This window comes from Lathyrus oleraceus, chromosome 7 (genome assembly GCF_024323335.1).
Source record: "Lathyrus oleraceus cultivar Zhongwan6 chromosome 7, CAAS_Psat_ZW6_1.0, whole genome shotgun sequence".
Classification (NCBI taxonomy): domain Eukaryota; kingdom Viridiplantae; phylum Streptophyta; class Magnoliopsida; order Fabales; family Fabaceae; genus Lathyrus; species Lathyrus oleraceus.
In genome coordinates this window covers 444,111,095-444,123,746 of record NC_066585.1, presented here as the reverse complement: position 1 = coordinate 444,123,746, position 12,652 = coordinate 444,111,095, and the positions used below count along the sequence as shown (strand labels likewise).

Sequence of the window (12,652 nt, the reverse complement as noted above, 5' to 3'; positions counted from 1 at the left end):
CTTGTGAGAAAGACCTTTTACCCGAGTCTCGAGTAAAAACATAAGATAGGATTAGGTGGAGTAGTACGGGTCTGCGAGATGAATTTCTTGTTGGGTAAGTATGAGAACCTTACTTAGAGTAGATCCTTGGGAGGATGTTGTCTCCTGGAAAGTAAGTTGCTATAAGCTTTGATATTTTCATTAGGATCCATGACTCTGAGGACCATTTGTAGAACCTTAATACTTTGGCCAATTAGGAACGATGGTTACGTAGTGTGGATCCACAAGATGAATTTCTTGTTGGGTCGACACGAGAACCTCACTTAGAGTAGATTCTTTGGATGGAGTTGATGCCCGACAAGTAAGTTGCCGCAGGAAGCAAACAGTCTAATGGATCCATGACTCTGGGAACCTTTGTAAACCTAGACCACACCTAGTGAGAACCTATTCTTGAGAAGAAATCAGATTCATCAGTACCTTTGACTTTTGAACCTGTGTATTGAAAAAAAAAATATACATGGCTTGCATTGCATTCATTCACATTCCATTGCATCTGCATCTCATCAGAATGCATGTCATTTTCTAGACAAAATACAAAAAAACTTATCCATCATTTGTCCATGATATGCAAAGTGATTCCCGACACGCTTTTAGAACAAAGAACCATGTCTCAGGAGATGATGGACGAGGTAAGGAAAAGTCAAGAAGCATTGAAAGAGGAACTAAATATTTTGAAAATCCAGATGGGACGGGTCTTCGAAACCCTGCAAGCCTTGTTGAGAAAAGAGGAACATCCCATTCCCATTGCAATAACGAAGGGAGCTACCGCTCCACATCTATCTGGTGTTACCCCAAGTCAAGGGAAATTCTATGTGGCAACTCCTCATCTACACGTATATGACCCTCCCTCAGGATGTCATCATCAACATCCTCTGACTATTCCTCCTAAAATCACCAAAGTCAGGTTGGGAACAAAAATCAGAACCAGAACAAGGGGAACAAAGATCACAATGACCTGATTCCAGTGCCATATAGAAAACTCTATGCGCAGCTGATCCAAAATGCTTTGGTGACCCCTCAAGCTCTCACACCTACATCACCGTACCTGCCATGGTACAATCCAAATGCAACATGTGAACTCCATAAAGGGGCAGTGGGACATGACTTGTATTATTTCTTGGCGCTGAAAGCCTTGCTATGAGAACTGATTAACAAAAAGAGCTTAGTCTTTAAAGAAGATCATCTAAAGATCAGGTGCGAATACCATATTGGAACAATGGGGCACTCCATCGAGGAATGCCTGAATTTTAAGTTCAAGCTGTAAATATTGATTGACATTAGGTTACCAACACTCAAGGAGGAATGCTCAGGTACATATATCTTGATCTATGAGCCAGGTAGTGAGAAAGGAAAAAGACCCCTGAAGCCCCTCAAGATTTTGTACCACAAGGAAAAGGTCAGGGATGTGGCTAACAAGATATCATCGTTTCCCGGTAAGAGAATTGAGATATCACCTTGGATTTCCAATCTCATAACCCATGCCAATTGAAGCAAAAGAGAAGTGAGTAGTGGATCCAAGAGGGTTGCGTCCAACTATGAGTTTGAAGGAAAAGAAATTGAAGATCTTCGTGCCAATGTCAAAAAGCTTATTGATCTCAACCTTTAAGTGGCTAAAAATGAGTAGTTAACAATGCCCAAAGTGCCATACCAACAATCACTACCTTTTGTTCTTCATTACCAACAATCATGGTTTGCTCCTCATCCAAATCAACGAGCCCAAGGCCCGAGATATTGAAATCAGCATCAAAATCAGCCTAGACCTCGAAATAACTTGGAAAGAAGAAATTCTCCCTGTCATCCAATCCTCATGACATATAGCCAACTTCTACAGCCTCTAATTTAGAAGTCATTGGTGGTTCCCAAGTCTCTCAAGCCGGTTCCACAACCTTACCCACCTGAGTATGACCCAAATATGCAATGTGGATATCATGTCGGATCAGAAGGGCATTCAACTAAAGATTGCAATGCATTCAAAGGTAAAATACAATAGTTGATTGATAACAGGTACATAACCTTTCAAGAAGGAAGCTTGGTGGTGAACGTTAACATATCGCCCGAATAAGTGCGAAGACTTCAAGGGGTGTCCCCTGAAGTTAATGGATCAAGTTGGAAGAAGTCAATTCCCTAAAATTGGCAATCATTTTGCTTTTTCAGCATTTCTTTTATAATTTCCTTACATGTTGATTGATAGTTGCTTTTAAGCATTGTTGTTTTCTTTGAATTGGTAATATTAATGAAATGTTTATGCATCTTTTGAATTAATCCATTCGTATTCACTCGTTTTTCATTTATGTTAAAAACAAAAATACTTCTCTCATTCACTTTTGTTTATCAAAATGTTGTGTTAAGAAAGATTGGAAGGAGGATGATGAAAATGAAACACATGAAATTGTTGTGGTATGCTATTGAAGAAAACCTTGCCAATGATGTAAGGCATTGTTTCAAATCCCCAAACACCAAAGAGATAAGGAGTTAATCCCTAGTCAACCACTTTGAGCCTTGAAGTTAGTATTTCTTTCAGAACTAAAACCCTTAATCTTAACCAGGGATAGGGTAGTTTGTTCAGTTAATCTGACTTTACATTTAAATTGCAAGAGGAAACATCCCACTTAAAGATATCAACCATATGTTATCCTTCATACACAACTTAAAGTGTCGAAGAAGTTGCGAAAAAACCAATATTATAGAGTTTGTTACTCAATAACCAATAACATGGCAGTCACAAAAAATCATCAAAAAAGGAAAATCCCGCTAATTCGAATACCACAAAATGACTTAGACAAAAATCAGGACATCCCGATGGACCAAAGGCTTCAAAGAAGTGGTCCAGGCAAAAATTAGGGATGTCAAAAAAACAATCAAAAGAGGTCACTAAATCCTCAACAAAAACAAAATAAGGTTGTAGCGGTAAATTCATTACCATTAAGCTATGGATAAAATTAACGGCAATAAAACCAGAGTCGCCACCGCGCTTTTATTGTTTCCAAAGGAAAAGGGAAAAGTACGAATAAAACCCAAAGATAAGTTTTCAAATCAAAACTAATAAAATGTCAAAGATTACAGGTAAGGGGGTTGGTTACACAGAGGGAAAGTGTTAGCACCCAAAGTGTCTTAGGTACTCCTAAAGAGCCCTTTTTTATGCGTGTATGTGTTTTTGATATAAAAGATATTTGAGAAAAATAGAGTGTGGGGATGAGAAAGTAATTCATTGATTATATTTTTATGTTTGATAAGTCCTTTAGGACTTGTGCCTACATACCAACATAAAAGTGAGGGATCAAAACCTTGTAGTTCGTGGTAATAATTTCAAAATGAGTGAGTTGCTTTTAATCAAAATTTAAGTTAAAAAGAGGCACAAAGGGCCTACGAGTTTGAATGGGTGTTAGTTCTTTTTGTCTTTTGAAATTTTAAGTCAAACATGGTTAAGTTTATTTACAAGTTTGATTTAAGAAAAGAGTTTGAAAATTCAATGGCATAAGGCCAAAGTTTCTATTTGAAATAGGGTCTTAGTTTGAAATAACAAGCAAAGAAAGTTTTTGAAAAGGGGGATAGATTTTGAAATTTAAGAAGTGGGAGGAGATGAAGAGACTAATCCTAAGCATAAAATTAAAAGTTAAGAGTTGAAAAGATCTGACCAATGAGATGAAATCCAAGAGACAAGAATGTCATATAGAAAAACCCACTTTCCCTTTGGACTTTGAATCAAGCAATAATCCGCAAGCAATTAATAGTATTAGACATCATGAAGATCAATGCATCAAATAAAGATAGCCACATCCAAGCAAGCAACTCCATAACTAGCAGTCTTCTTTGTCTTCTCATGTATCAGATGAAATACTCCTTGATTAACTCAGAATAATGCATCAGACATAAGATCAAAATAACAGTTGCATCAAGGCCATACAACAAATAATTTCAAATAGATCCCAATACTTGCATAAGATGAAGGCTCAAATCACAATATTTGGTCTCAAAAATGTTGGCATTGACCAAGCCCTTTTGCATATGGAATGTTGCCTAATCCTAAGTCCAAAAGTTCATATCAAACCTAACAGTCCACACAAACAGTTTTTTAGGATTTTTTTTTTGTTATTTATTAGGTATTTTAAGGTCCTAAGATCACAAACACAAATAAAGTACACAGACAAATATATACAATCACAATATATGGCTCAAACGGGCAAAGTACAAATGCATAAACATAAACAAGTTAAATGATATGTAAATGACAAATTAATGGTAAATGACTTGAAATTAAATTGCAGAAAAATAAATGACTTGAAAGATAAAGCAATATTAATAAGAATTAGTCAAATGTTAGTCAAGGTTAATTATATGTTAGTGGTGTTTTGCATTTTAATTGATTAAGTCATTCTTCGGAGAACACTCAACCATCTATTCACACGCATGAATCCTTGAACCAAGACATCTTCCAAAGGAAGGAAAAAAGGCCAAGTTTCCATATAATACCATGAAAGATGGGAGACTTACAATCTCACTTACTAGAATGATATGCCTTTAGGGTTAAATTTAGCTCTATGTTAAGCAATCATAATTAGACTTATGTAGAAGTCACAACTATCTGAGGTCGAGCAATAACATTTTAGGTGTTAATGCGTGTTAGAGATTTCGTATAATGAACCAAACTCCTAAAACATACCACACACTAAAAGAAAAGATCAAAAGGATGGACCTATCTCATCCATACTTGTATTGGTTCATCTAACACAAGGTTATTGATGAACCAACTAGCCTTAGGATCTTGAGATTTCATTGGTCAATGAAAGGGATGGAAAATAATGAGATGAAGATGAAGAGGGAAGGGAGATGAGAGAAATGCAAATTGATTATAATAGGAATTTTATCAAATTAAAATCATTCATTCAATTTAGGAGATGAAATGTACATTTCATCAATCCCCTAAATCCAATGATTTTAACCCAACAAAAATCAAATCAACCTTGACCAAGGCCCAAACAAATAGTCAAACATCACAAGACCATAAAAATGGCTCAACATAATTTTTACACAATTAATTAATTAAAAATCAAATTTAAAATGCATTAAAATTCAATTTAATTTGGTCAAAACCTAAAATCTCTTCAAAACATCAAATAAGTGGCCAAGAGATTTATCCTAGGTCAATCAAGGCCAAAGGACCTTAGAATTTTTTTTTCATGATTTTTGAAAAGTCAGAAGTATTTTTAAACAATTAAAAATATGCACAAAAACAATTAATTCATGAAAACTACCAAAATTAATCCAAAAAATAATTTTAATTCATAAAATGAAAGAGGAAAATATTTAAAGATTTTTGGTGAAAGTCCCATATTTTTTGGATTAAAAATGAAATTAAAATGAATTAAACAAAATAAATGGATTAAACATAAAAATCAGAAAATACAAAAAACAAGGGCCATCAGATATCCCTCATTAATTGAGGTGGAAGATCTGATGGACACACGCGCGTGTTCCATGGTGGACCTTGGTCAAACAAATGTACGCGTGGTAATCAAATGGAGCGGTCAAGATTATAACATTTCAACTTGATCAGATGGCCAGGAAGCGTGACAACACACCACCGGAGCTAGGGCTTCGATCATCTTCTCCGGTGACCTCCACCGGACTGGTCCAACTCCATTTTTATAGAAAATGACAAACAAAGATACTATTTCAAAGAGAAAATGCTCAGGATCACGAATCTGTCCTCAATTTTCTCCAATTCCAAGTATATAGAAAGATACAGGGATTTGAATTTTGAGGATCATGAACTGAGTTGTTTCGATTTAACCTCAAAGCAACTCAATCTTGTTGCCTACATTGGTAGGACTTCAGCCAACCAAAAATCACAAAGAATTGTGAAGAATTAAGAGAGAATCAAAGAGAAGATGTTTCTGAAAAGTCACCTTCGAGTTGCTTCAAATTCACTTAATCTTGATCTGGATTTGCTTGCTTTCTCTTCCTCTTGCTTGCAAAAACCAATTGATATGAAGAAGGCAATGAATTCTTGGAGTTTGAACTTCCAAACAGAAGATGAAGTTCAAGCTCGATTTCAAATGAAACCTTCAAAAATTCTATGAAATGGAGGGTTTGGGTTGCTCTAGAAAAGCTTGGGCAAGGTGTTAATGAAGTTCTGATCACATTGATCCTCTATTTATAGGCAATGCATATGCTTTTCACACACTTCCAATTAAATGTACAAAATTAGCAACTTCCTTCATGAGCTAGAATGGGCGTGTGCAAAGCCCAAATAATCATTTGAAAAGGTCCAAAATTGCACATAGGTCATGCTAAAAGTGTTGCATTAAGCCATGCAATGTTGAAATGAGTTTGATCATGAAATCCTTCCAAATGGTATCACACATTGCACCCATGCGCAAGTCCTTCATTCTTGATCCAAATGAGATTATCTTAGACTTTTTAGAAATGTGATATCAAGAGGAACACATTTCATGTTGAACACTTTTACATTTGAAGCTTGGATCATGATGAATTTTGAGGTGGAAGTTTGGAAAATCAAGTCAAATGTTCACTTTTTCCACCTTGAATAACTTTTGCTATGGACTTCAAATGGAAAAAGTTACTTCATCAAAGTTATAGATATTTCAAACCTTTTCAATATGGTAACCAATTTGACCTCATTTGGATTTGGCATGAAGGAGTTATGCATTTTAGAATTTGAGGAAAATCACTTGTTCAATGGTAATGGCCCAAAGTGACCTATAATGTTTCCTCTTGGCATAAGCATTTGCAAGTTGAATTTGAACTTCTTCCAAACATCAAAGTTGAAGTATACATATTGAATTTGATCATGTAATTTGAATGGATTTCATCTCATAAAATTTAAGCAAGTTATGATCTTGGGAAGTTGACCTTCTAATTAGGGTTCAGACAAAATGACCTATAATCTTTCACCATATAAAATGACTTTCTAAGCAAAACTAGCTCTTGAATTAAACATTAAAGTTGTTTGTAATGTCATTTTGATTTCACCAACTTGACTCCAAACGAATTTTGTTAATCATTTGATTGCACCAACTTGCATCTTCTGAATGACTAGATCATCATTGTGTTCTTATCAGTGAACCGTTCACTGTATCACCTATTCATATCAATATATTTTGATTTCAAATTTTTGTATAAGCACTGCATTAAAATTTCCATTTTTGAGTGAACAATCTTATTTGCGAGTCAGGACTTAGCATTTAAGAAATTCCAACAATATACAATTGAGGAACTTGATAAAGTGAAAGAAGTCTAGTCAGGGGAAAATCACTTTGAGTATCAGTCAATCCAAGCCAATCACCCAAAGGGTCATTTAGTCAAGAGTAATCTGCTTTAAGACTTAGACTAGGGAAAGCCACCTCAGAAGCTCATTGAGTTTAACTATCCAAGGACAGTCAATCATAAGTCTACCATTCCAGCTTTTAGTTAATCAGGGTCAAATCACTGCAGTATTTAAACATTGGGGCAAGCCATCTCGAGATCGTCTCATGTCAAGTTGTTTCAAACTCGCTTTCAAGGTGAACATATTCAAAGACCCAACAGACTGGGGCAAGATGAGCCATAGAGGGGAAAACCCCCTTCATGCTTTCAAACTACTTAAACAAATTCTGCCATACGTCAACAACTATTGAGTTTAAGACGAGTGCCCGAAAATTATGCTAGCACGATTCATTAATCCTAAAGAGGGATCTCATTGGCTAAGTTGTGGTTGTCAAACTTGATAGAATTCTCCTTTGACAACATCTATCACAAAATATTTGGTTGAGTTCTCGGTGTTGAGGAATCATGACCTCCATAAAAAGCCTTTACAAACTCCCAGTCCACTCAAGTGACAACATTTTCATATCATGATCATTCATATATCATGCATAAAAACAAATTCAAATCATGCATAGCCGAAATGTACTTCGTGCTCATTTTGCATTCATCCAGGTCTTGTTGTTGATCCTATATCCCTTGACCTCTAATTCCAGTTTGTCTTGGGTGCCTTTAAACCATCATCCGGTTTTCGTAGTCATTTTCAAGTCCAACTCAGTCAGCACCTATCAAAAAATAATTTTGTCCATGAGGTTCAATTCCTTTTTGGATTATCCGATGAATTTCCGGATTCCTCCTTTGTTTATTGATGTATTTCCATAACTTGTCTGATGTATTTCCAGATATTTCCCCACCTAATTAATGTATTCTCAAATATGTTTGTCTTGTATTCTGATCTATTTCCAGAATTTCCTCGATCTATTACCGGATGTGTCTGTATTCTGATGTATTTCCAGAATATCACTTGTAATTCTGATGTATTTCCACAATTCGTTTCTTTTACTTTCCGATGAATTTACGGACATGTCGTTTTTGTTCTGACGCACCTCCAGAACCTCTATCTCATTCCCTGGCATTATTTCAAGACTCATTGGTGTCTCCTAAAATTCAGTTGTTACTAGGAATTATTCCAAGCTCAATGGTTACTAGGACTCATTTTAAACCCAATTATCGTTGGCATAACTGTCACTCTATTTATAAATACAATTGTAACTGGTATCTAAAGTTTAGTTGCCGCCAACATCATTTCAAGTCCAGTTGTTGCTGGAAAACTCCGTTGTAGCCGGTAATTATTTTACTAATTCCATTCGTCAATTCCAATTGTTGTTGGCAAATCCATTAAAAGCTGGTTGTAGTCCATTGCTTATGGTTAAAGTCCAATTATTGTTGGCAAAATCCGTTAAAAGTTGGTTGTAATCCATTGCTTACTGTCAAAGTCCAATGGTTGTTGGCACGTACAAGGAGTTTGATTACCCTGTATTTCCTGATGGTTCCGTGAAAGTCATGTATGACTCATCATCTTGAGGAATTCTCAGAAGCTTGGAGGTTTTTCATGTTAGAAAACTCCAGTGATGTTGGTTTTGTTTGATTTCTTTGTAAAGAATCATCGTAGCCTTTTGTGTGGATGATCTACTTATAAAAAGACTCTCGTTTATCTTTGTTTTGCATAAATTCCCTATTAGGAATCTCCAAAATCTTTGATCATGTATTCTAAAGTTTCAGGTCATGTATGAACTTATTGAGGAAACTTGCTTTGTATGTTTTCCAATATTGTCACATCATGTATGAACCTGTTGCTGAATTTTTCTATGGATTTTCTAGTGTTGTCAGGTCACATATGAACATGTTAATAAAATCTCTTTGAAACCTTCAGAATTGTCAAGTCATGCATGAACTTGTGGATATACTTTCTTTGAATTTTCCAGTGTCGTCAGGTCATGTATGAACCTGTTGATAAAACTCCCTTTGGTTTTTCCCAAGTGTTATTAGGTCATGTCTGAATCTATGGGGAAACTTTCTTTGGATATCCTAATGTTGAGGTCATGTATGAACCTATTGATTAAAATTTCCTTGATTTTATAGTATTGTCAGGTCATGTCTGAACTTGTTGTTGAAACATTTTGAATATGCCAATGTTGAGGTCATGTATGAACCTATTGAAAATTTCCTAGTTTTCTAGCATTGTCAATTCATGTTTGAACCTGTTGTTGAAACACTTTGAATTTTCAAATGTTGTCAGGTCATGTATGAGCCTATTGATGAAACTTTTTTGTATGTTTTCCAGTATCGTCAGGTCATGTTTGAACCTGTTGATGAAATCTTTTGATATCCCCAGCATTGCCAGACCATGTTTGAACCTGTTATCGAAACTCTTTAAATATTCCAAATGGTCAGGTCATGTATAAACCTAACGATGGAATTCTTTGATTTTTTCTAGTGTTAGCAGGTCATGTATGAACCTGTTGACTAAAATGTCATTGATATTCAAGTTGTCATCAGGTCATGTCTAAACTTGTTGTTCAAACCTTCTTTGTATGTTCCCTAATGCTGCCAGGTCATGTATGAGCCTGTTGATTGAGCACTCTTTGAATATTCAAGTGTCATCAGGTCATGTATGAACCTATTGATGAAACTTGCTTTGTATGTTTTCTAAATATTATCAGGTCATGTCTGAACCTGTAGTTGAAACTTTCTTTAAATATTCAAGTTGTCATCAAGTCATGTATGAACCTTTTGTGGAAACTTTCTTTAAACACTTCTAGTGTTTTCAGGTCATGTAGGAACTTGTTCATAAAATCTCTTTGTATATTCCTCAATGTCTTCTCCAGCAGGATTGTTATCCCTAGTGGGTTTTCACCCTCATTTTTGTTTCCTGTGGGCCATCGTTCTTACATGTCTCCATAATTCCCCACAGGCCCATTTGTCATTCTTCATCCATCACAAAATATCCAGTTAGGGTTCATCTCATATCATATCCCTAGCAAATCAAAATAAAAAAATTCTTCATGCATTCATAGCATTTCATATCATCTGCATTTAGGGACAAAATTAAGGTCTTTTTAGTATTTAACTATCTCCGACCGCGATCATATGAAGATTGACATTCTTCATACTCTTTGGTTGGAGATATTTAAATAGGGCAACTGTCATACCCCAAAATTTCCCCTCATTCAGTAAAGTGATACACTCATCACGAGTTTCGCATCATCTGCACATCATCGCATGCATTCCATCTTGCATAATGCCTGAAATGTCAATCAGAATAAATGTTTGGATTTACAGACAGACTGATCGAACTGATCCTCAGATGTACGTAAAATTAGCGGGAGGATTTTTTTTTAAATCAAGCTTGCAGGCATCAGTTTTATTAATATGCGTTTCACGTAGCTTAATTTGGTGTGCTCGATTTATTTTTCTGGTAATTTTTCGGACACGTTTTGATTCGTCTGAGCATTTTAACCAGACGTTTTCCATTTTAGAATTTGACAAAAACCTGTATGTTTCCGAGACGTTTATTTCGCACTGATCATGATGGTGCAGTCAGTTTAATTTTTCGAGCATTTTTATGCTTGATTTTTATTCATTTTTGATCATTTTATTTCTGTTATCTAGTCAAAATAATCAGGACAATTAATTAGAATATAATCAATGGTTAGTTTATTTCTGTTTGTTTTGTTAAAAATATTAGGATTTTGTTTTCATTTGTTGGTTTGAAATTATTTTACCACAAAAATATCTAAGTAGAGTATTTAGGGGGGCATTTGTGGAATTTTAGTTTTTCAACCCTAGTAGGTGTCATATATATACTAGTCCATTTTTCCAAGAGGAGGCCAATCCGAAAACAATACATCAACGCTCTTTTGTTCTCCCTCTCATGTCCATTTTCAAAAAAAAAAAAGGAAAATAGAAAAAGACTTGGGTTGTAGATTCACCATTGTTTTTCTCTCTTTTCCAAAGAACTCCCATCTTCTTCATAAATCCATCTCCCATGAATCCATTTCTAACCCACCATACTTCAACGCCAAGACCATTTTTCACTTGGTTCATCCAATATCATTTTCTTCCACGTGAATAGTACCAATATACACCTTCATTATACTCCCTCTTTTCCACTCTCATATTCTTTTACATTTTCATACTTCACCAAGCCTCACCATTAAACCTCTCTTTTCTCTCATACACATGTCAACCTACAACACCATAACTTCATCTCCATAACAACACAAACACATACTCCATTTTTCATATAAAAAAATCCTCATAAAAAACACAATAAAACCATCTCATTCACCTCTTCCTGTAAATACAAAAAATAATATTCAAAAACCTGACATTATCTTTTCCTTATAACCACCCGCGTGTAAGCAACACAAACCTTATCACAACCTCTCCGCCGCATCTGCAAAACCTCGAGAACCAGAGAAACACAGCCGGAGCGGAAAAATAATTTCAGATTCCGGCGCATGCGCTAAGAGAGTCATGGTGGATGCTCGACACCACATGCTCGGTCGCTTAGCATCAATCGTAGCTAAAGAGCTTTTAAACGGACAAAAAGTCGTGGTTGTGAAATGCGAAGAGATTTGTATCTCTGATGGCCTCATCAGGTAGAAAATGAAGTACATGAGGTTCCTTCGTAAACGAATGAATACGAAACCATCTCACGGTCTTATTCATTTCCGTGCTCCTTCAAAAATCTTCTGGAGAACTCTTAGAGGGATGATCCCACATAAGAAAAAGCGTGGGGAAGCTTCTCTTGCTCGTCTAAAGGTTTATGAAGGCATTCCTCCTCCATATGAAAAGATCAAGAGAATGGTTGTCCCAGATGCGCTTAAGGTATTAAGGCTTCATAAGGGACACACATATTGTCATCTTGGTCAAATTTCATCTAAAGTAGGGTGGAACTATTATGATACCATAAAGGAATTGGAAAACAAGAGAAAGGAAAGATCAACATTGGCTTATGAGAGAAAGAAGCACCTCCATAAATTAAGGGTGAAAGCTGAGAAAATTATGGAAGAGAAACTTGGCGCCCTTTCCCCCATGATTAAACCATAACGGCATGTGATAAATGCTAATGGGGGAGTTTGGTTTGAGTTCCACAGGTTGTTTATTTTTCCTACAAATATCATGACAGGGAGAGAAAGGTATTGGGTTGTTGTTTGTTCTTATTTATTTGTTTATTTTATTTGCCTTGCCACGTTTCAATCTATTATTGGGAGTCCTTAAATTTTTTTCAAAAAAAAAGCTACTATTGTCTCTCTATTGGCAACATCAGTGCCCCCTATTTCCC

The 12,652-nt window shown here is 35.7% G+C and overlaps 1 pseudogene; it reads left to right on the top strand.

The window, feature by feature from the left end:
- The first annotated feature begins 644 nt into the window (after positions 1-644).
- LOC127104261 (60S ribosomal protein L13a-4-like) lies at positions 645-12,417 on the top strand (annotated as a pseudogene).
- The last annotated feature ends 235 nt before the right edge of the window (positions 12,418-12,652 follow it).